This window comes from Monodon monoceros, unplaced genomic scaffold (genome assembly GCF_005190385.1).
Source record: "Monodon monoceros isolate NGI ecotype Baffin Bay Population unplaced genomic scaffold, NGI_Narwhal_1 Super_Scaffold_16, whole genome shotgun sequence".
NCBI lineage: Eukaryota > Metazoa > Chordata > Mammalia > Artiodactyla > Monodontidae > Monodon > Monodon monoceros.
In genome coordinates, this window is record NW_021703772.1 from 74,218,393 (window position 1) to 74,244,354 (window position 25,962).

Here is a 25,962-nt window from a genome sequence, read left to right on the forward strand (position 1 = left end):
CTCTGTGTTGTAGCAAGAACGAACTGCCCAGCTCTGAAGAGATCCTGTCGATTTTACGAAGCACCATTTGATAACAAGGGTTATATAACTTCTAATTTGCCTTTCTTTATATTCAGTTTCTCTCACACATATTGTATTGAGACATAAATAAATGTTACGACAAATAATGTGCGGCAATGATTTCCCACCTATCCACAACATGCAATGCAAAATTAGCTTGATTCCAAGGAGCTTGGGGTTTTTTCTTTCTTTTTTTTTTTGTTACATCTAATTTTTTCTAAAGTTTAAATAATTTTTAATTATTTTGAATTTGTCTCTCATAGGCATTATAAAGTTATATAACTTTTTGTAGAGAAATGTATTTAGGCCTCAGTTCCTTATTCCTACCTCTCCCACCTAAATCTTTAAATTAAGAACTGTCACTCTTAAGCAGAATTTAGAGGAATATGCAAAATTTCTGTTAACTGTTTATTTTCGATCTGGTACCCTTAGCAATGCTTTTGTTATTTATTTTCAACCCTTTCATAAGAGTTGAATATTGCAACTAGAATAAAGAGTGGATCAGAGAATTATCTTTAAAATAACATAAACACTTAGATTTAAGAATCATTTTTCACTAAACACTTAATGACAACGTCTTATATCAAAGCTAATTCTAAAGACTCCATAATTTTAAACAAGTGCAGTATTTAAGGGAAACATCCATAAGCACAACTGCTTGTAATATTGTTTATATAGTCCATTGATAAGTGTGTTAAGCAGATTATAATTATATACATGTATGTATATATATGTGTGACACCGTACCTGAGTAGATAGCCAATTAAGCGGAACTTAGCACTAAATGAGTCATCTCTCATACTCCCTGTATACTATAGGCAGCCTTGAATAAATAACTCTATGCTGCTATAAATAGGCTCCTTGAAATAAGAGATTCTGATTTGAAACTTCTTTGTAATGCTCCCCTAGACAACCTTATTGCTTGGTCTTTTGCATTATAGTCTTAATATTGAGCTTGCTCATTAATCTCCATCCTTTTTTAGGTTAGTCTAGGCTCTTCTTGTAGCTGTAATACTCACTGGGTTGCCGTAGGAACAAGAGATCCGAGTAAATATGCTTACGGAGAAGAAATGACTACTAATTAAATGTGAATAGCATTTATAAATTGCCTAGTTCTCACAAAATGCAGAACATAATATGCTTTGATGTACTTCATTAGTAAAAGGCACCTGTATTTTTAAAATACATACTAGTAGAGAAAACCAAATTTTAATGCAAAAATGATCTTTACGTGGTTTCGTTTCTTCTGCCGACTATAAATCCTGTAATTTAATGCGGATATCCTTTTACTGCATTTACATGGCAGAGGAAGACATTTGTCTGGCCTGTGAAAGTGCTGGAAACCTTTACTATTCCCTCACCAAAGTGTAAGTCCTTTTTTATTGTTGGAAGTATAGCTTTTCTGTTATATTTTTGACAAAAAGAAACTGGGTTATAACATCCCCTCCGAATCTAGGTAGGTAGCATTTTTCACATCACACAGAGGGCTGTAGTCTTTCCTGCATATTGCCTAGAAAATTGGGACTTTAGTACGAAACTCACAAAGCAATCTTGCAGTCATGCTTAGCTTTAGTTGTGCTTTGTTTAATGCTGAAAAGCACCTCTCACCCTTTCCAAGATGCTAAGTCCCCAACTTAATTATCATTCTGTGTGTCACAGCAGATGACCTAATCAGGTTTCCCTTTATGATTCTGCAATTCAGGAGTACAGTCCTCTTCCCCAACGTTTTGTCTTTTCATTTGGGGAGCTGAAAGTTTGGGGCTGACTTATTTCCAAACAACTGATAAATAACTGGTCCGCACAGTGGCATAAGATGATGATTGCAAGCCCTATCTACGATTCCGAGACAGGCGAGCCATTAGGTTAAATGGGCCGTGGGCACAGTTACGTTAACTTCCAAGTTAACTGAGGGAACTACTGCAGTTTGATTATTGTTTTCTGAAGATGTCTCTTCTCAGAAAGACTACCCAAATCACCGGCCGGCCAAATATCAAAGAAAAATAAACTTCAGAGTTTTTTTTGAAAAAAATGTCTTGAGTGATCTACTTTATATTTCCCTTTGTTTTAATAATACATATATATACATACACACACACACACATTTTTAACAAAAGAAAATGCTCAGGCTCACCTGCCCTCTTTAAGCTGAGCAAGAGCTGCTGTGTCACAATGACTAGCCTGGGGGACAGTTAAAGAGTTTTCTTTTCATTTGACTGCAGGAAATCAATCCTGTGGCTCGCGTTATCTAAGAGCAGCTGACTCAAGGAAAAGTAGTCATCTGGCCGCTTGCTCTGTGGGTGCAATTAGGAACACTTTTTCTTTTTACTGATTTTCAGCAAAGTATTTGTTGCCAAGCTATGTGCCAGGCCGAGGATGGTAACAGACATGTGTTGTTTATTTTCTGGACTGGTCTTATTTCTTGAGGTGGCTAAACTCTTAACTTTTCATGTCTGTTCTAGAGAAACAAAAGTAACTGGGTAATGCTTAACATTTAATAGACACTGTATCTATGCTATTTCTAGTGAATACTATTTTTGTATAGTGTTTTGCATGGATTTAATTTAAAGCATCATGAATTTAATAATGTTTGTTAAATAGATTATAGGCACTTTGTAGGTCTTCAATTAATATTCAGTAAATGTTGAATTTAATTAAATAGCACATTTTAAAATTAACAATCTTTGAGTAAAATTTGAATCTCCACTTTCTGAATCAAATTTTCCCTTGTAAGTGCCACAGGAAAAGCACTTCTAAATTATAATTACATTATTAGGTTTTAATGAATTATCAAGATTCTCTAAAAGGTGATTCTGCTCAATCTGTAAACTATAGTTTTGTTGTTGCTAGTTCGGGATTTGTTTGTTTGTTTTTTAACTTAAAAGACAGGGCACTGCATAAGTGTACCAGTTGGGTTCTCAACAGTAATGGTAAACCATCTATTTAGGGAATATCACTCTGTTCTGGGTCTGATGTTCAAAATCTTTGCAATTCTATGTGATTGTGCTTAAATGATAATAGATAGTTTTCACTGAGCATTTGCTATATACCAGGAACCGTGCAAAACACTTTATATGCATTATCCTTTGGTTCCTCATAAACCCCATGAGAGAGTACAATTATTGCCTCATTTTTAGATGAAGAAAATGAAGGTCAGAGAGATTGAGTAATTTGCTCAAGATATAAGAGGTAGAGCTAAGATTCAAACCTTAGACAGCCAAATTCCAGAATCTCAGTGCTTAACCCTTTTATCGCACTTCTCATTTATTTTCATCTTAACTTCTTTTTCTTTTGTAATGTTTTACTGCAGTAACCCATTCTTTGCAATATCATATATGCTTTATGTCCACTTTAAACTTCTATCTTTAGCTATTCTCTCTGTATAGCATGCATAATTCTCTTCTTCTTTAACTGGATGAATATAGACCTTGGAAAACTGTGTCACCCTTGCAAACCCTTACAAAGTATCATGTGATTATCTAGTCCAGTTCTACTTTACAACCATTTTCCATTTGCATGTTTTGAGCATCCTGGATGCCTTTTGATTTTAGTGTCAGTTTGCCATTCTCCTAGAATTCACATCTTCTTTTAAAGATTATAAACATATAGTCTTGACAGTATTTCAGGAGATAAAAATATTCATGTCAAGGTTGTGGTCGTCCCCAAATATTGATTTTTATATTAAAAATAAAATAAAACATTGACTCTTAAACCTATATGAGGATTAAATCATTGATTTTGATTAAGAACAAACACCAACACTTCCATAATTTTATTGCATCTGAGGTTTCACGTCTCACTTAGAAAATCAAGTTAATCTCTTAGAAATGCCTTATGCGGGGTCCCTTCGCATTTACAGAAGTCGAAGCCTATGATACTTTGGGAGTTGTAGTGACTCTTATCTCTAAGCACCACAAAGTACCACAAGTAGACTGTGCTGTTGCTCACCTTCATTGCCTGATTATCCCAGCCTCTGTTCAGAAGAATAACATTTCAAGATTGGATTGTAGCCAACTCAACTGTAACCAACTCAAGACACTAAACTGGGGAATTCATTTTAGAGAAGATTTATGTTCCAAAGTAGTTTCGAGATTTTGTTTTTACTGAGTTTGGTAACCTGTAATTTTAAAATTTCTTACGTAAAAAATAAATAAAATATTTGAGTTTCTCTTCTCAGTAAAAGAAATGCTTGTGGACAGAGGACCCACTGAAGGGACAAAGACTAGGTCATCACCCAAGCTCCACCTCATTCTATCCATGTGACATTAAATAGGTCACACCCTCTGTGACTGTCAGTTTCCTACGCGTTCAAAGGTAGATTTTAAACCTATTCTGATTACTATACAATGTTCTTATGAGGATCGTGTGACATAATATGTGAAAGTTTTTAGAGACTTGTGAAGCAATATACTATTAAATATATTATCTTATTGACTGAGTTTTTATGTTCCTCACACTAGCTAGACTCTGCCAGTCCTTTCTGCAGTTCTCAAAGCATGTCCCTTTTAATGAAGGATAAGTTTATCAAGGTTGCAGTGTTATAACTTTTCGGGGCACAACCATGCCGTTGAGTTCTGCACAGCTTCAATTTTTCACCTTTCAGTCTATACTGGTTCAAAAACCCACTTATAAACATTTAAAGACAAATTAGTAAATTACGATCTATAACAGACTGTAGCAACTTAGCATTATATTATCTGTTTATTTGATAATTACAAGTAATATACAAATAGTAATTAATAGGAAACATTTATTGAAGGTAAACTATGTTCTAGGCATCATGTTATATAATGAATACACATTGTTTAATCCTCACAATAACCTAATGACTATTATAATTTCCTTTTTTACAGATCTCAGATTTGAACTCAAATCTGACTTCAAAGCCTCTGTTTTTAATCATAATTCATACTGCGTAAATCTCAGGGACTGAGACAATTTCTTTTCTTTTTTTACAAACCAGAAATAATACATGTATTTCTTGCCCTTAGCAGCAAAAATTTTTGGAGGCTATCTGCTTGCCTAAATTATACTCAAACTCTTGAAATTCTATGCCCTTTGAGACATTTTCCAAAATATAGCATCTTTAAAAAGTCTAATTATATTCTCACCTTCATTTTGTCTCCAAACCACAGTAAACACTTTATTAAATTTGAGTAAGAGTAATGAGTAATTTTTCACTGGTTCCAAAACCCAAAAATATATGAAAAAATATTTTTAAGTATATTCAAATTTTATGTTCTAATCTCTAAAGAAACTTACAGAAATGTTCTGAAATACATTTAATGCTGTCAGTATCATTAAAATATATCTCTGATCATGTAAGATGACAGTTTTAGAGGGAAAAAATCACCCAACGTTTTAAGTTTTAGTAAGTTGGTTCAAACAAAACTTATTGGCTTTTATTTCAATGCTTTCATTGTATACATTGGGACAGTGAGGTCCAATGGGCAGACCAAATATCCCAGTTATTGTCCAAATCCTATTTCCCTGGTATGTGACCTCATTATGCCTCTTGCTACTGGTATCTTATATTACTTGTAAAGACCATAGATAGGCAACTGACAATTCAAAAATGAGATTATATGTTATACTCAATCCAAATCAATAGTATTTCCCAAACTATCTGGAAATTGCTTACTAAAATGGTGCTTATATTATTCAATTGTTTTTTCGTTTTGCCTGACTAGTAAGGCAGCTAGATGTTCAACAAATTCAATAATGCACTAATCTTAGAAATAATTTCTCCTATAACATTTACCTCAACAAAATAGCTTCCCAATATGTGAGACTTTTGAATAAACACTTAATGTAACAGTAAAATGTGAAAACAATCATGTTTCCTTCCAAAAATCTAATCAAATGTGTGTGTGTCTACACTGATTTGTACCAAGCAAGTAATCTGAATTATGATCCTTGACGTTTAAAAAATCTTTTCTTTAATGTAGTGTTTCCAGTTATATTTGAGTACCTTGAAATTTAATTCATTGTACATATTTATGTCTTAAGTTCTTACTGCGCAAAGCTGAATAAAGCATTTTCACAACCTTCAGTGAGTTCACAGTAAAATAAGATGCAACCAGTGATAATACTGTGAACGTGATAAGTAATGCTGTGAATGGTGGCACAGAAGGAGAAAAGAGGCTCCAGCCTGATAGGATGAGAAACATGAGTGTAAGTAGGAGTGAAAGAGAGAGAACAATGTTCCAGGTGAAAAATGTAAGTGAGTAAAGGGAGGGGGGGGACTTATGAAAGTGTGTGGTAGGTCTGAGAAGAAGAAAGGTGTGCAGAGTTCACAAAGGCAAGAACATGAGGTATGGGGGAGACTGAAAGAAGTTGAAGCTTGAAATATTCGTGGCAGAGTTGGCAGAACTCCTTTACCAAAGAGTTTAGACTTTACCTTATAAGCAATGAGTCATCACAAAATATTCTAATCAGAGGAAAATCTGATTGTCTCTTTGTTCCAGAAAGATAATAGTACTCACAATACAGAGAACGGACTAAAACAATGGATTAAAACATAAGTAAAGAGTAATTATATAATTAAATGTATTTTTAAAACCCAAAATCTTTTCCAAATAGGTCAGGGTGCTTCCCTTTTTTCTGAGCCACCAAAGATTTCAGAACCTCTCTCTCTCTCTCAGCTGAAATCTTGCCTCCAGGATGGTTTTACTTTTTCTCTTATGATATCTTTATGCACCCACCACCAGACAAAATTTCACCTGTTTATTTTCCTCTCACTCCCTTAGGGGAGCTTGGTGGTTGCTTTCCCAACATGCATTTCTCCTTTTAGCATCACCAAGAAACTTTATTACCTAGAGACACAGATGTAGAGAACAAACGTATGGACACCAAGGCGGGAAGGGGGGTGGTGGTGGGATGAAATGGGAGATTGGGATTGACATATATACACTAATACATATAAAATAGATAATTAATGAGAACCTGCTGTATAGCACAGGGAACTCTACTTCACTTCGCTGTATAGTAGAAACTAACACAACACTGTAAAACCACTATACCCCAACAACAACAACAACAAAGAAACTTTATTTCCAGTAAGGTATTTATGTGTTTCTAAGTTCACTCCATCCACAGATCCAGTGTGGAGACCCAACCAGGACTTTGTTAATCAGGGTATTCCATTCTCCTGAACAAGTCATCACTGGTTTAGCAGTTACCATGGGCCCTAAGTTTGTTCAGTCCGGCTGCATTTCAGAATTTTGCTGGAAATCCTGGGACAAAAGCATTTATTTTTCTTTGCTGAAATAAATCAAGAAAGCACCTAGATCTGAAGGACAGTGGCAGCCAATCTGGATGATATGGAGGGAGCTAGCTGAGGATGGTGCCCAGTGGAGAGGAGGAGATGGATGGAGAGGAAGAAATCAAGTCCCAATCAAATGGCTTAAGCCACCGCTCTGAGATTTACCTAAAGCCAGACTACCTCTGGGCTTTTAAGTCATTTGAGACAATAAAATGTTCTTTATTGTTTAATTACATGGAGTTAAGTTGCATGTGTTTACAACTAAAAACAGTATAACTGTTACATGTCAGCGCTCCTTGGATTGCACTACCATGTTCCATTTCCTTCTGGGTATTTTTTTGAACCTCAAATTCAATGTATCGCCAGAATAAAATACTTTATATATTTAATAACACTCATACTATGGTATTTTAATCATTTTCATATTCCCCTATGATTAACAATGATCTTGAGATTGTACAAAAATAAACATATAATTTAAATTTGATATTGGCTTTGCTTAATTTCAGCCAAATAAAATAAAATTATACTTCTGAGCGAGGAAAAAGACAATTTTGACTATAAGAACATGGACAGTCGTATAAAACTATGTTTTTAAAATTTCCTTTATGGGTTTTAGTCTAAGCCAAGGTACAGTTATTTGATTTCTAGGCAATTGGTTTTTAATGATCTTTAAGCACCTGTGTAGATTTCTGATAACTTCAGCAAGTCTTTTTCAAAATGATGCTTCAAGAGACTTGAAGCAGGCAAGCAAACTTTGTGGCAAACTCAGAGCAGCACAACTGAGGGAATCAAGGATATGTAACTAAATGATATTATAAGTTTAAATAAAATTTCAACATATATGTAGAAGTGCTAAGAAGGCATTTTTCCTTTTTTTTTTAAACCAAATGGGAAATAAGAATCCTAAGTTTCATTAGACAGATTTTTCATTAACTAGTCACATCATGGCTATCTGTAGTAAAGAGAATCCTCAACAGTTGTCAAGGAGAGCTGCTGCCCATTTATCATTGCCATAGGTGTGACCCATTATTGTTGAAATTCAAGGCACCTTGTGGTTTTTATCTCTAAAAGCTTGCTACTCAAAAACTGGTCTCTATTGGGCCTTTAATATACATATGACATATGGATCTTATTAAAATGAGATTCTGCTTCACCTTGGGTAAGGCCTGAAGATTCTGTATTTCTAACAAGTTCCCACACGATGCTGATCCTACTGACCCCACCAACACCACATCTTAAGAAGCAAATATATGCCAATCCTTACAAAATCCAGGAAAACCTCTCTAACTTTTACATTATTTTCAAAATCCTGTCTTTATGAACACAGCCGTGGAGTCATGGAATTTTAGGCTGAGAGGTATCTGAAAATTTCACAATAACTGCTTCATTTTATATATGTGAGAATATTAAGGTCTTTGGGGAGGGGGCTCTGACCACTTTTCCTTATCCCTTTACTAGCAGGCTCTTCAGGGAGGAAGAATTATTAATCTGATTATTCAGAGCTCAGGACGTTAACTGGACCACTTGTTCCTTGTGCGCTAATGTGCCTTAAAGGCCAGCATCCTTACAGTGCCCTCACTCTTCTTCCTGCCACGAACTCTCACTCTCCCACTTCCTCCATTTGCGCAGTCAAGTGGGCAAGTTAGACGAGTCTGTTCCCCAGACCCGCACACTCTCTCCCTCTGCTCCCAGGGCAGTCCTCTGCTTTGCATGTGAGACAGAAGAGAAAAAGTGAAAACTCTTTTGCAGCTCCAGTCTAGGAATCAGCCCTATATTCCAGTTTGTCCCAGGGACAGGAGAGCACTGTGAATGTCACGCTGCAGTCTGGTTTAGACAGATAATGTTCCTTGACTTATGAGACTACATTTAATAAGAACTGATTATAAACCCTCTGAGAGCATATATTCTCTGTGCCAGCAAAGTGTCTAGAACATAGTAGATCCCTATAAAAATATTTACCAAGGGAATAATTTTATGAAATTTGTATTGTGTTATATGTAATGTACTTGATACATAAAAACACTAATTTTGCACTGTTGATCAAAATGAGTTTTTGAAACTACTCTGAAAAATAACACTGCTTTCACCTAAAATTCTTACCAATTATTTTTGCTTCTAGTCACTAAACTTTGCTTCAGGTAAATTATTTTGTGCTTAAGTAAAGCAATATGAAAATAGAATATAAGACCTCACAAACATTTCTATCCACCCGCTGAATTTGTTTTCCCATGAAGATAGCCTTGAGATCCAGCAGAGTGGGCTCTGTCCCCAGAGAACCCTGGATGTGTTTTCCACCACACACCTCCCCTACAGCATGGCTCAAAAGGCAGATCTTAAGGTACAGCTCATTCTTCTGATTGAAATACTCCACACCATAGCGTGCTTCTATGGTACCTCCCACATATGTGACAATTCCTCTTTGGGCCTTTTCATTCCCTCAGATAGTATCATCTCAAACTGCTTACAGAAAACTGTGAACCTTCAGATTGTCTTTATATCATGGCCCTGTGTGGAGGGCTCTCTTTTTGTCTTTACTGTGCGGGTGAAAACTTTCCCCAGGTTCACAGCAGTCACCCTGATCTTTATGTCCTGGATGGAAAGGGAATTTTGCTTAACACGGTTGGAATTGCCTTTGATCTGATACGACATCAGATAAAACTGATCCTTCTGCTATAGTCCATGATTCCAAATGCATCCGTAAGTGCTCAGTCCAACGGTCAATTTTCAGTCCTTGCTTGGTGTATCTACAGTATGTGACATGCTTCTTTACTCATTTACCCTGAAAACACGTGCCTTGCTAACCTCCCTCAACACCTCATTCTCTTGGTTTTATTCTTATCTCACTAGTCGTTACTTCTCAATTTCTTCTGCTCATTTTTTCTCATCTCCCATGCAGCTTCTGTGCATTGGAAGCCCCCGTAGATCAGTCCCTGGACCTACCTGGTTTTGATCCATTCTCATTTCAAGGCTGAACCCACCTACTCTCTTAGTTTTAATTGCAGTTATGGGCTCACCACTTCCAAATCTATGTCTCTAGTCCACATTTCTCTTTCCTGAATTCCAATTTCACACATCTAAGCACCTCCTTAACATCTCAAAACATCTTAAACTTAAATATGTTCAAACCCTTTTGAACTTCGCCAGTTTGGCTTCTCCTACAATCTCTCCCCGTGTAGGCAAATAGTTTACTCAGGATCCAAACCTTAAAGTCAGCTTTGGCACCTTTCTTTCTCTTATACACCACATGCAGTTGGACAGTACGTGATGCCCGCTCTACCTTTGAAGTAGATCAACATCCAAACACTTTTTATTCCTTTTACCACTACCATCAAGCCACCAGCGCCTCTAGCTTCGATTTTGTAAATAGTCTTCTAATAGCAATGACCCTGCTTTTGCTCTTGTCTCCTTGTCACTTCTCTACTCACAACCTCCAACAGCACTTCTGTGTCAACTCAAAAATCCAAAAAAAGAAAAAGAAAAAGCCACAAACAAACAAAACAACAAAAAATGCACCTTACTAAAAAAAAAAAAAAAAAAAATGCACCTTACAATGGTCTACAAGGCCTTATACAATTGCCTCTGACTGCTCAAGCCACGTTTCTATTATACTTTCCTCCTTTCTCACTTTCCTGCAGGCATGCTGGCTTCCTCCTTTTCCTTGAACTGGTAAGTACACTGGCACCTCAGCTAGAATACTCCACCTCCCCGTAAGGCCTGCTCTCCACCTTCCTTTTGTATTTGCTCCTAAGTCACCTTCTTAATGAGGTTTTCTGTTTAATTCCTATTTAAAATTGCATTGCCCCCTTCTAGAGCACTCCCTAACCTACTTTCCTGCCTTATTTTTCTCCATGGCACTAATCACCATCATACTTACTACATATTTATTTGTTTGTCTGTCTCCTCCCACTAGAATGTAAACTCCATGACAGTAGGGCTGTCTGTTTTCTTTACTGCTGTGTCTACCCTGTATTAAACACTCAATAAATATTTTTAATGAATGAATAAATGAATAAAATCATACATAGTATTAAATAAAATGCATCATAATAAAAATGTGGTTTTTTTTTTTCAATTTAAAAGGATCCTATCTCAACCTGCCCCTTCCACTTACCAAAGCTTAAGCTCAGCACCACAGTCAAAAAACAGGTTCTTACCTGTCTCTGTGTCATTTTCCAAAATTCAGAGTTTAGGCAAATGGCTTGAGTCTGCTGACGAGTGGTCATTTCTCCACCTTAAATTTCATACACTTTCAATTTCTGAATAATGATTGATGCCCCTAACAAGAAGTACATTATCTGTGTTTCTACATTATGTTTTCAAATGTCTTAGACTAAGAGAATAAAGCACAATTGTGGGGTTTCTTACCACTGTGTTTGGCCCAAGGGTTTACTGTTTCATCTTGATTTTCTCATTAAGGTAAAATAAAAATATAAAACATATATATATATACACACATACATTTATACAATATTTATATAAAGTAAAAATATTTCCATCTAAAAGTCTCATCAAATGCATCAAATGCCTTATTAGGTCTGTGCCAGTCCTAGATAGGAACCTAAATTGTATCAACTACCAGAAGTACTGAGGGATAGGTATATGTTGCTGCTGACCTGACAGTTTTGAAAAGGATTGCATCTTCTTTACTAGAAGATGTTGTGGATCACTGAAAATAGACAAGGGCTGATTTGACCTTCAGTTAAATATTCATACATAAATTTATGTAAAAAGTGGCTATAGGCTTACCCCAATCTCATGACTTAAGGGTACAATTAACAGGCATGTACAATTAAAAGAATGAAAACAAAACAAAAAGCAGACAAAAAAAAAAGAAAGCAGTGGTAATGAGCTGAGTGCACCCTATGATACTAACAGTACTCTGACCCACTTCTTATTGGGGCATAGATCTAATATTTACATTTCCATTATTTACTTAAGGGTTTATGTAATTCACCGGTTAATAACTTAGAAACATGTCTTCAAAATTGTTCTCTCTGACTGTAGATCATGAAAGGAAAAAATGGCATTTGAAGGGCCAATTGATAGATCAAATTAAAATATTTATTAAAGTTATATAAATTCCATAGCAAATAATTAGAATAAGAAATTTTTTCCTTGTGATGAAGGGAAAACATACTTTCCTAACTCTCTTCTAAGGCCATTACTGAAACATGGTATCAGTATGTTTAATTACAGTATCACGAATACTTAAATTTCTCTCATGCTTGAGAAAGCCATAAGATTACAGCTATCACGCTGATCTTGCTACACGACCTTTCAACTGGAAAACTCAAACCATCTTACCTTAGAATGATCTGTTACTTTCCACTCTATCTGAAAAAAAGAAAAATCAGAGAAATACCTTAGATCCAAGAATTTGTGGTTTACACAAAAACTGTCACAAGGATATTTGAAGCCTGTGGGTAATATATTCATGATCCAGTAGTCAAAGCTATGGTCTGGTATGGACTCAATGTACTCTTCCTGTTTTGCATTTTTCTAGATTACAGTTCAAGTTTTTTAAAAATGTAGGTTCAATCTATAAGGAGAAAATGTAGACAAATGTGTAGTAAGTAACAGGTAAAGTAATTCCAGTGAAATTCAATTTCCTTCAGTTCAGAAGATTGCATAAACTCAGTTCTGCAGGATTGTGTAGAATAAAACTTTGTAGGTTTGTGTACCTACATTCTAATTCACAACTCCTTTGCCTAACAGAAATGCATATTGCCAAATCATGTGCCCTTTAAACATGAGAAAATGGAACTAAAAGTTTACATTGAGCATATTTGTATACACCATCTTATTATTTGTCTGTACCGCCATACTTTTAAGACCTTATTATACACTGTCTTTTGAATTTATTTCATCGTATGCTCCACCATAGCAACTAACTTAAAGCATGTGGTGGGTACAATGAAGAGGAACCTAAATGTCCCTTGTGAGCACTTCCTCCTACCTGTCATATCATCTAGCACACTCCTTAGCTTGCTTCTTTTCTTGCTATACAGTCCTTCTGTGGGTAAGGGTGACAATAAAGTAACTTAACACTGGAAAGTAACGGCTAGGGCACCAACCAATCAGAACAGGTAGAGCCACTGCAGTGTAGCAGGGTCCTGGAGACCTTATGCTGGATAGATGTGAACTTTCTGATTGCCATTATGCAGTGTGGTCCCCAAGGTCTCTACAAAGAAGTCAGGATAGCTAGGGCAGAGAGCATAGTGGCAAGCTTGAGACAGCTGTATTTACTCCCAATGCAGAAAGTAATTCAGTACTTTAATAATCATCATGATAGATCAGTGTGGTCTGTCAGCTGACCAGTATCTTTTCCATTTCTATGATTTCAACTAACACATTCTTCAGGTGACCAGCAAATCCATCAGTCTAAGTCTTTAACTCATTTCCTATTGCAGACCTGTATTTTCAATGACCTAATTAGAATAAAAATGATACATTGTCGGGCTTCCCTGGTGGCACAGTGGTTGAGAGTCCGCCTGCCGATGCAGGGGACACGGGTTCGTGCCCCAGTCCGGGAAGATCCCACATGCCGCGGAGTGGCTGGGCCTGTGAGCCATGGCCGCTGAGCCTGCGCATCCGGAGCCTGTGCTCCGCAACAGGAGAGGCCACAGCAGTGAGAGGCCCACGTATTGCAAAAAAATATATAAATAAATAAAAATGATACATTGTCAATCCTTCACACTCAATAAATCTGAAGTTCAGTAGACTCTTTTTCTCTATAAACAATCTTTCAATTGTCTTCTCTTGGTCTGTAAGGTCCTTGCCACCCATTCTGGCTCCTAGCCTAGAAATTTGAGACCATGTCTGACTTCACACTCTCCAACATCCTGATTGCCAACCTCTTATCAATTCTGCTTCAGAAATAGCTCTGTCATTCATCCTCTTCATTTCTACCACCACTACTGTTCAGGCCCCCATACCTCTTGCTTCCATCATTGAAATAGCCCCCTAAAGACTCCCTTCCTACTGCCAGACTCCCACTTCTTATTCATTGTTAAATGCAGATACAACTAGGATTCCTTCCTTGCCCAAGAAATTGGAAGATTCTGCATTGATCCAAAACTTGCTTCAAATTTCTTCACTTCAATTTTTTTTTTTTTTTTTTTTTTTTGCGGTACGCGGGCCTCTCACTGTTGTGGCCTCTCCCATTGCGGAGCACAGGCTCCAGACGCGCAGGCTCAGTGGCCATGGCTCACGGGCCTAGCCGCTCCGCAGCATGTGGGATCTTCCCGGATCGGGGCACGGAACCCGCATCCCCTGCATTGGCAGGCGGACTCTCAACCACTGCACCACCAGGGAAGCCCTCTTCACTTCAAATTTATCAATTGACCTTTTCAGCCTCATTTTGTACCCATATCCACACACCCATACATCCTTATCATCCTTTCCATCAATTTCTACTCCCTGTACTAAATTACTATTTTTCCACCTTTATACCTTTGCTCTTGCAATTTCTTCTTCCTGGAAAGCCCCCTTCTCTCCCTTCCCTGTCAAAATCCTAGCTTATTCCTTAAGGCTCATCTCCCCCAAGAATTCTTTCCCATTCCTTCCAGACAAAAACCAATCACCTTCTAGTAAGTATCCCTACTGAGGTCTTTTTAGTCTGTATTTGGTAGTCATCATATTACACATTAATTTTCTATTATTATGGTTCATAGGCTAAAAGCTTCCTGATATTTGAACTATATCTAATGTCCAATAATGTCTAACACAGTACCTTAAATCAAGTGTGGGCTTAAATATGTGTGGAGTTATTTGCAGCCCCTTCATCAAGACATGATGATTCACTGTTTAGTATTTCCAAGTTGGGGCCCTACATAGCCTCTCATCTGAGTCCTATTTCTACAGTGAGTCAGTACATCAGCTACTAGTTAGACACAAATTTCCCAATCAGCTGAGAAGGAATACAAGTCAAGCACTTCCAAATAACTCAGAGCAACACATATATTACATAAAAGTGCTTTGTTCTATGGATAAAATATTTATCCCAAAGAAAATCTGCAGTCTATGTGATTATATAAAACACTTAGTATAAAACCAAGAAGTATTACTTCTGCCATTCTATCTTGTCTGTAACTATCCCATTTATAATTCTTTTGGCTTGCATTCACCTCATATGTGAAATGAAATTCTGCATAGTTGAGATCTGGCTTCATAATATGGAAGGTTTATCAATGAAATTGAGTTGTTTCTATAAAGTATGCGAGCAATTCAAGAAGCACGTTGAATTCAATTCAGTACATACTTACTGAGCAGATACACTAGTACTGGGGGATAAAAAAAGATGAAGGGTGCGTCATGCCTCCCATAAAGGGTCAAATGATTTCTTGGACAAGACCAACTGAAGGCTAGGACACATGAGAAACCCATTTCTGAAAAATTCTCCAAGATCCTTCATTTGAATGGAGGTAGATATGGAAAGCCTTACAGGAAGTAAATTGAGTTTTTCCTATTTGTTGGGGAAATTAGTATAATATTCAAAACTTTCCCAAGTGTTTACTATGTGCCAGATTTTTTTCTTGGTGCTGAGGGCAAAGCTTAACAGAGTCACTGACCATAGGGACTTTATGTCTAATCACTTTCAAATTTTATTTCATAAAAAATTAACAATTATGTATTTGCTTCAGTAAATAGTATAGTAAAAATAACTCACAGAGGGCCACCTGTAAACTCGAGGTCTGATCTTAGAGTCTAACAGAGACACATCAATGTCCAGTGTGTAAGTCCTATGATGTATCCTGTTCAAAAAAAACCAGAATCCAAAATTCTATATATTTTACACAAAGGTAATTTTACATAATGCCTCCTCACTTCTTATTTATTTAATATAAGTAGGACTTACAGCTGAGTGCCCCAAATTATTTTTACTATCAACATGCAATATTCACATTAAAATTTTCCCCACTACACATATATTATTTTAAACATTTTTGGCTACTGCTATCAACAGTTACTGAAAATAACAAACTGTCATAAAACCATATATCATTATCACATTTGGCTTACTTAAGGATCAATGGTCCTTGGTTAACAATTTCCTGCAGAATTTCCAATCCAGATGACTCATGCATATTTGAAGCAAATGGTAAATATCTCACTATAAAATAAAGAGTTATATAAAATTACGTTTTTTAATTAAGTTCCTTGCTGTATGTTTTATCCAGATGTGTACACAGTGTAACTTGTATAGAATGCTAAGTAAAAAGTAACAGTTAATTTGGGGAGTTATTGCTGTAAAAGTATGTTACCTTTTATATATATCACAGCATTACTTATTATCAGCTTCACACATAGCACTTTGCCTTTGATTTACGCAAACAACTGTAAATGTTTTATATATTTGTGAGGAAGTGAATGATATTAGACCATCAATCCATGGGGACTGCAAATCAGGGGGAAAAAAAAAAGGCTATTACATTTCAGAAGCTGTTAAATCAGTTGTGCCCCCTGGCTGATTTTGTCAGCTATATTTGCTGTGGGTAAACCGTTGATGCCCGGAATTCTGGCGCGGCCCTGAGAGTGCTGAAGAGTAAATAGCAGCAGAGTTGTAAGCTACACCACACATCTCACACTTAGCGCGTAAGCCCAGCTTACACTTTCCTCTGAATAAGTCCAGCAGCTTTAAAAAAAGAGCAAGAGAGAGAAATAAAGCAAAAGGGAGAGGAAAAAGGAGGAAAACCTGGGCCCAGGCCTTCTGTCACTGCCTCTAGCTTTAGCCCCTCAGCAGCCTGCCAACAGGACACTGTTCCTGCCAGTTGTAAATTTTAATTGGCCATCTGGGGAAAGCACAAACCACGGACTAGAGATTAATCAGCAAATTAACCCAGGCATAATACACATTTCCCAATGGACCGGGAGCAGCTCTAGGCTGGGGCAGAGCATCCTGGGATGCAGGAGAGCCTGTGTAGAATGCTGTTATTGCTTACTGCCATGCAGGAGAACATCATCTCCGAGTCCTGAAATCCCTTCTGTGTGACCTTGTTAGTGCCCCTGATTTGTATGGCAGTTGCAAAGAGTTTTTTTTTTTTTTTTTTTTTGTAAAGTGCTAAACACAGATGGCACAGGTACTGTGATTGCTGGGAAAAGTGTTGATGAATCAGTGAAAGTGACAACTTTTCTCTGGTGGGCTATTCACTTGGTTTGCTAAAGTTCCTACAGGAAGAAACAATAGTGTACCTGGATTTTTTTACCAGCTCGGTGAATCACCAAGAGAATCACATCTATTTAGCCAGTTGCTTGCTTGACACAAAGTGCCTTTTCACAGCCTCTATATTATAAAAGCAAACTTGTAAATAATAAAACCTTCCTAAGGTCTAGGTTACAAAAGTCAATTTAAGCCAAACGTGTGCTTATATAGGATGGTGCGGCCTCAGCTCTTTCAACAAAAGTCTTCTAGTTAGCTCATGGCTGTGCCCTGAGCCAAGATAGGCAAAGGGGATAACCATTAAAGGAAGGACATATTAAAGTGACAGACACAGAAAAGGTAAAGTGAGGGACTGGTGGGAAACTGGGAGTGGTTTTGATAGAGGGTCAATGAGGAGACTTTGCAGAAGTAGTCTTTACACGGCTTCTGGAATAATGGAAAGGGAAGAGCTCTGTGCATTATATCCAAGGATCATTAGGATACAGAATATCAAGAAGACTCAGAGGTAATACTATAAAGCCCAAATAAAGGACACATTGCATAAACTTGCTTGAAGGGGCCTAAGGGAAGTTATAAGGTGATATGACCAGGGAAGATCAGAGAGAACAGAGATTTTTCATCTTGTTGACAGCTGCATCTCCAGAATTTAGCATAGTACTTAGTATAGTGGCATATGGTAGGCACTCAACATTTTTTAATGAAAGAGGACATATCCAGCTTTAACAAAATTAGAAGCCATTGTTATATCAGACATGCCTACAATTGCCTTTTCTTTCTAGTCTAGGCTGAATGAGCAGTAGACCACGTGATGAGGGTCCCTACTCTTGAAGCACCAATTCATACGCTGAAAAGAGACCTATGTTATCACCTAGTGTGAAGACCTTGACCTTTATTCAGTTAGTCAGAAATGGACTTGTGGCATTAAGGTTGTTACACAATAAAGGAGAAAGTGGGAGATGCAGTGATCTGGGGTTACAAGCAAGCAGAGGAAGCCAATGTACTGAAAGAGAATGAAGTCAACTTGCTGGGAGGAGCGGCGAGGAACAAGCAGGCAACCCCTAGAGCTTGGGAGCTGCTTCTCTGTCTCAGTTCCATCTTATTAGAAGACTACCTCTACTTCTTTCCCTGGCCTCTGATTTTATTTGATTTGAGTGAGTTTACACGGCATTCTGATCATTGTAACCAAAAGAACCTTGACCAGAAAAGCCATAAATGGTAATAGCACCATCATAAACCAATGGCCTTAGAAGACAAATAAAACTAGTAACCATCCCCACACCCCTTCCAGTACTGCAAGAATTTAAGAACTCTAAAGCATGCTGGTCATTTTCAGAAATACAAGTCATGGTGGATTATTTTATATGGCTCTGCTGTGACCCACCGCTAAATCACACAGACTCATTTCACCTGCCTCTGGCAAAGTACATAGATTCTTTTCTTTCACAACCAGGTATGGATTTCTTTCTGTTTTATTACATTATTGCAAGCAATGCTGCCTGCCAAACCACATGCCCTTAAACTGAAATGGCTTCTGGCCGAGCACTGGATTATCTGTGACACTAAATCAGTCAATATGCACGGCCTAGCGACCACAGCAGTTAAATAGATGTCTTCGGCTTCAGGTGGGGAAACCTTCCCTCAAATACCCAACTCAGTTCCTAATAAGGCCTTCTAAAAAGCTTTTATTTAAAAGACTATTTTAAATCACACAGCAGTTTATTGGGAGGTTTTTTTTTTTTTTTTACTGTGAGGTTTTTATATGGAATATAAAGGCATAAAAAGAGAGTAGGCAACAGTTCTGCAATACGGCAATAACTGCAAAAAGAAAATATTAGTCATTTAGAATTTGTAATATTCCAAAAAACTTTTAAGAGTTCAAATGTCTGGCCTCTGCTCACTCTGTCTGGCTTGAATGCTCTGGCTGTGTATTCTGCATACAGGAAATAATTCCTAACACAACAGTTTGGAGAGTGTAGTCAGTATTTTCAGCGTGCGCTGGTGGACGGATTTCTTTATCTCCTCTGGGAAGGATATGATCCAAAGGTTAGAAGAGGCTCAAATAAATTCTGTAGAGTTTGTGTGGTCTCTTCTGAATTATTCCAAAGCCTTCCTGTCTAGCTTGAACTCTGTTTCCCCTACTTTATGTTATCTCAATTACATATACAAAAAGCTAGGGGAAATAGTGTTTACTTGTTTGGAAGGGCATTAGAGATTCTTCAAAAGGAGATACCTGGAGTACTAAAGTACATAATGGTAAAATGATGATAATGATAATACAGATCATGTATTGTTATGTTTAGATATAATTTTCCATGTAGTTTATATTTTAGTGGAATAAGGAAGAAAGAGATATGTGGTAATATTTTATGTATTTCTTTTTTCTAAATATCTTAAAAAATAACTTGCAATCTTATATTATTTTATCTTTATATCTAAAAATAAAATCGTTTCCTGCAGAGATTTCATACAATGTTGCTAAGATGTAGAAATAGAGTCAAGGAAGCTGGGATACATAATTATTAGGTAAAAAACAGAAGATTAATTCACAACAGTGCCTATTACATAGTAAAAATGTGAAGTATATTTATATATTTGATTTGCTTAAAACAGGGACCCCTAAGGTCCTTTGAAGCTGGTTTCACCTTCCTTCTTCCCATTTCCCACCAACTTCTTTTATATCCCATGCCCCAACCCCTGGAACTTTTCTGTTCCTGCAACATATCTTGGCTTTCTATGGTCAAATATCTTGCACACACTCTAGCCCTTAACAGGCCCCAACCTGTTTCATTCCTTCTTTACCTAGAAAATTTCCACTCATCTTCAAGATCTCAGCTTTAAGAAGCTTTGTATGTCTTCTTCACGGAAAGTTAGTTGCTTTGGTCCTACAGTCTCCACCAGAACTTTGGCCATACCATTTCTTTAACTCTTGTAATAATTTATATTGAAAATTATCAGTCTACATATGTCTTCCCAACTAGGATTTGAACTCTTTGAGGACTAAACTCAACACCCAGCATAATGTCCCATATAAAGTAGACAATCCATAAAATATTTGCTGACTAGAACACTAATGAACCATTCACAGCAGTGAATAAAGATTAAGGATATGGTCAAAGCGCCTCCATTCTCTGAATGAATTTCAGGACTATCTTGTTTACCCTGATGACAGAGACTCAGGTATTTCAGGTATAATTGAAGATGGCCTTGAATTTCATAGCTTCTATGATTTTATCAACTTTTTTGTGAAATAATATTCATACAATTAAATGTATTTAGATGGCCTTGATTTTCATAGCTTCAATTTTTTACCCACTTGAGAATAATGTATATGTAATTAAATATACTGAATTTAAGTGCAATTCGTTGAACTTTGCCAAATGTATATACCTTACAACCTGTGTAACTTATAACCCTATCACAATATAGAACATTTCTATCACCCAAAAAGTTCCCTCACTCCCCTTTGCACTCAGTCCACTCCATGCCACTCACCTGGGCAACCACTACTCTTACAGTTATTGATATAGAGTAGTTTTGAGTCTTCGAGGACTTGATATAAACAAAATTATAAATACACACTTTTTTTGTGTCTGGCTTTTTGCCCAGGTGGTTATCAGAGTATTGCTCATTTTTATTACTGAATAATATTCCATTATATGAATATATAACATTTTGCTTATCCACTCACCAGTCGATGGGCATTTGGGTTGTTACTAGGTTTTAGTATTATGAAGAAAGCTGTTATGAATATTTGTGCATGTCTTTTTGTTATTTTTTAAATTTCTTCTGAATAAATACCTAGGAGTCAAATTGTTAGGTCATGTGATAAACGTATATTTAGCTTTATAAGAAATTACCAAAATATTTTCTTAAGTTTTTATACCATTTTATACTCCCACCAGCAATGTTTGAGAGTTCTAGTTGCTCTGTGGCCTGGGCCAGTTGTGTGAAAAATGCCATTGGTATTTTGAAGGAACTGCATTGAATCTGTAGAGATCGCTTTGAGGAGTATGGACATTTTAACAATATTGATTCTTCCAATCTATGAGCACTGTATATATTTTCATTGATTTATGCTGTCTTCAATTTCTTTCCTCAGTGTTCTACAGTTTTCAGAATACAGGTCTTTCACCTCTTTGGTTAAATTTATTCCTAGGTATTTTGTTCTTTTTAATGCAGTTGTAATGGGATTGTTTTCTTTGTTTCTCTGATAGCTTGTTATTAGTGTGTAGAAATGTCACTGATTTCTATACATTGATTTTGTATCCTGCAACTGTACTAAATTCATTTATTAGTTCTAACAGTTTTCTGGTGAGGTCTTTAGTGTTTTCTCTATATAGTACCACCTCATTTGCAAAGAGTGACACTTTACTACTTTTTTAGTTTGAATGACTTTTATTTCTTTTTCTTGCCTAATTGTTGTGGCTAGGACTTCAATACTATGTTGAATAAAAGTGGCAAAAGTGGGCATCCCTGTCTTGTTCCTGATCTTAGAGAAAAAGTTTTTATAGCTTTTCATCATTGAGTATTATGTTAGCTGTGCATTATCATACGTAGCCTTTATTATGTTGGGATATGTTTCTTCTATTCCCACTTCGTTGAGTGTTTTTACTATAAATGTTGAATTTTGTCAAGTGCTTTTTCTGTATCTACCAAGATGATCATATGATGTTTTATTCTTCATTTTGTTAATGCAGTGTATCATACTGATTGATTTGAAAATGTTAAACCGTCCTTGCAGCCCTGGAATGAATTCCACTTGATCGTGGTGTATGATCCTTTTAATGTGTTATTGAATTTGGTTTGCTAATATTTTGTTGAGGATTTTTGCATCTGTGTCATCTATTACCAAGGCTATTGGCCTGTAATTTTCTTTTTCTGTGAATGTGTGTAGGTTATATGCAAATACTATGCCATTTTATATAGGAACTTAGGCATCCGTGGATTTTGGTTCATGGGGGTCCTGAAACCAATTCCCCACCTTCATTGTAATGAGAGTCATCAAGGATGCAGAGTTCCAGAAAATAATTTTATTCTTAACCTAGTTGGATATTCTGCAACATGGCTCCACTGACGACTCCTTGACTCTCTCTCAACTGTTACTATACTAGTTCACTTCTTACCTCTCTGATTATCCTCAAAGGCAAATTGTCCTCTGTCCCCTACGATTTGTTTCTTAGCCCCCATCTCTTCTTTAATTCAGGTAGCTTGAGTGATGCCATACATTTTATTATCTTCAACTACCACTGTATAGGTCAGGGTTTTTTAAGGAAACAGCAACTACATCAACTATTTTAATAGAAAAAAAGAGAAACAATTGTTAAGTGGCTCTTAGAAAGCTAAAAAGACAAAAGGGGGACACTTTCTGTGGTTACACCTAGGCTGGCGACCAAAGGGAATCATTAAAGCTCAGGTGCTAGGAGGAGAGCCTGTGGAGATAAGACTCAGACCTTTGAGGACAGACCACTTCTCAGCTAGTACTGGTGTTTAAGAGCTTGAAGGAGAAGTGCCACTGGACAGGGACTCAGTCTTCTGAAGACAAAGCATGTTCTGGTTGATGCTGAGTTTTCTGAGAGGAGTATAATGAGGCTGATTTTAATAGCTTAGAAAAATTGCAAACTGCAATCAACTGCTACTCAAGGAATCAGTTGTCACTACCAGGTTGAAGCGCTATCACCTAACTGAACTCAGAAGCAAACAGGAAAGAGTAAGTCTTTTTTACCCATCCAGACTTCCAGATATTCTCCAGTGCTTCTTTTTGGCAAAGTATAACGGGGACCAACTGGCAAAGAATAAATGAGTTCAACCTCAGCATCAGAAAGCTGAATATTGAAGTGCGGGTTTGATGCTAAAAGATAGTAGTATAATAATCACTATGGTCCAGACGTTGGCTACCCAACATCCATACACACTTTTCTACATCAACTTGACTTCAGTATAATAATAGAAACCACTTTATTCTTTGACTCAACAAAATTCTTTGTATGTTCAAAGACACTCCCAACCCATTTCAAAACAAGTAGGTGTCACGTTCCAAAAGTCTTTGTATTTGTCTCTGAGAGATAACTATGCATCCATGTCAGCTGAGTAGGAGCTAGGAGCCATCTACAGCCTAGTTCCCATGGTCCAGCAATCATCATGTAATCACAAAAATCTCTGAAGATTCTTAAGCCAGAATAGTCTCTGTCACTGATATGCTACCCCAGGATCACAAAGTGCATGGTTACTGAAAAGAAGATTCTGGTACCTGGAATAAGGTACAATGATTACTAGATGGACTATTATGCAAAATTTAAAAATATGTAGATAAAGCAACCCACACATGTAAACAAATCCTGGGGAAATGTTTCAGAAAGTTAATTGAAAATAAGACAACATTACATGTAGAGAGGTGAAGGGAGAGGAAAAGAGGGAGTAGGGGAGAGTGGGGAGGAGAAGAGGGAAGAATAAAGAGGAATGAGAAAAGAATGAAGAAAAAAAAAAAAGCATCTCTTAAAGCGGTAGTAGTAGTTACCTCTGAGAGGGACTATTATGAGTAAAATTTTACAAATTTTCCATAAAGGGCATATACTATTTTTACAATCAGAAGAAACCGCATTTAGGAAAATAAATTAAAGGTGCTTCACTTGGGTGAGGTGATTTCTTTCAGACAGGAAGGCTCGCTAAGCTCTTGGGAAACAATAGGTTCCTCTAAAATGGGAGCAAGTCCTATGGTTTTTAGTCTAACTTCTGTAAAGCCTTTAGAACAGTGCCACGCTCAGATAAACACTCAACAAATAGAACTGGAGTTATTATTCCTTCTTTATAAAATTCTGGTGTCAATAATTTTGAAAGATTAATAAATATTTGTTAGAATCAGCAGCAGAAATTATATCTTTACGTAGATTTTCCCTAAACTTAAATAACAGAAAAATTATCATTATGTTGCCCAAAAATTTCAGTAATCACATTTATTGAAATTTTAAGTGGAATTATTGTTGAATGAACCATTATACCAAAGAATGACCATGTCTTAGGCCACCCGTGATTTTGCATTTTTTCCACCGATATATATCTCCTTCTTATGAAAATAAAGAACCTGTACGTTGAGTGAGAAAATAAGCAATTTTCTGCAGAGGTTAATTTCTGTGGGCTCACTACTAGAAGTGGTGTAGGTAGATATAAATTCTTATTTGTATTTAAGTGGAGGATATTTTGTTTGTTTTTGGTGTAACTAATTTAGTAGTGTATTGGCTGGCTTGAGCTATCATTCCGGTGGTCACTTTATTTGAGATAAAATAGTTTATAAGGGGAAAAGGCAATGCAAGCTCTCCTTGAACTTCCTTCAAAGTTTGGAAGATAAGATTGTGAAAGGCTTCTCCCTGCTACATAAAGAAAAAGAAGGTAGCCTCATAGCTCCAAATATTGAAAACAGCTCTATAGGTAGCGTGCTTATTATACCAGTGTTCATGTAGAAAAAAGTTAGTGATGACTATATCCAACACTAATCCTTTGCCATAAAAATTAATTTTAACATCTAAAGAGAAACATCGTAAGAATGTCATCTAGGACTCAAGCTTGTTGACCTCTGTAAATTCTTTCTACTGAATGTTACCGTATTTTGCCATTGCCTTGGGAGATTTGATAGTAATGGGAAGAGTCTGAATTAATGTATAGGTGGTATATGATGTTTAAGTTAAACTAGAATATTTCAAGCCAGCATGTTTTGCTACTTGGATGGAGGAAGGATGTAAATTCTATGATGTTGTCATTGTGAGAACTCATGAATAGGCCATTGTGATAACGTACCACCCTGTCACTGAAGAAACGCAAGATTTAACATGTACCTTTAAATGTATATATGTGTGTATATGTATACATATATATACATATTTTATAAAATAAAAATGAAAATATAGTTTTTCTTCTTCTGGTTATTTCCCTTTTAAACAATCTAGCAAAGAATTTAGTTGAGATTATTGCTCTAATTTGAAAAGAACTTTGAACGTGGGCACAAAAAATACTTAATGAGACAGACATTTTGTTTGGATTATGTTATTTGTCTTTTATTTACTTTTATTAAGTAATAATAAACCAAAATAAACCACAAACAAAGTGCTTGTGCTCTTAAGTATCTTCAGTGAATTTAAAGGATTATAGAAGTAAAGAATCGTTTAGGCAGACCTCCTTTGAGCAACAGGACCAGGAACAATATGCCTATCTGTCAGAATTAAGCAGTTTTATATTTTGCTCCACTAAATCTGTCCTTGGTTAAATAAGAAGGAACAAAAGTATCCAAAGCAATAAATTTGGATATGTAAAACTTTCATAAATAGACTCCATAGTTGGAAAATGTTAGAAAGGGTTAAATATCTTGTTCCATTTTGCATTTAAGAAAATTTTAATCCTTTAAGTGAGAATTGCTTTTTTAAAAAATCACTGACACCAAACATCTGCTTCTTCAGCTCATCTGCAAACTGAGTAAAATAGAAGGAAAGGA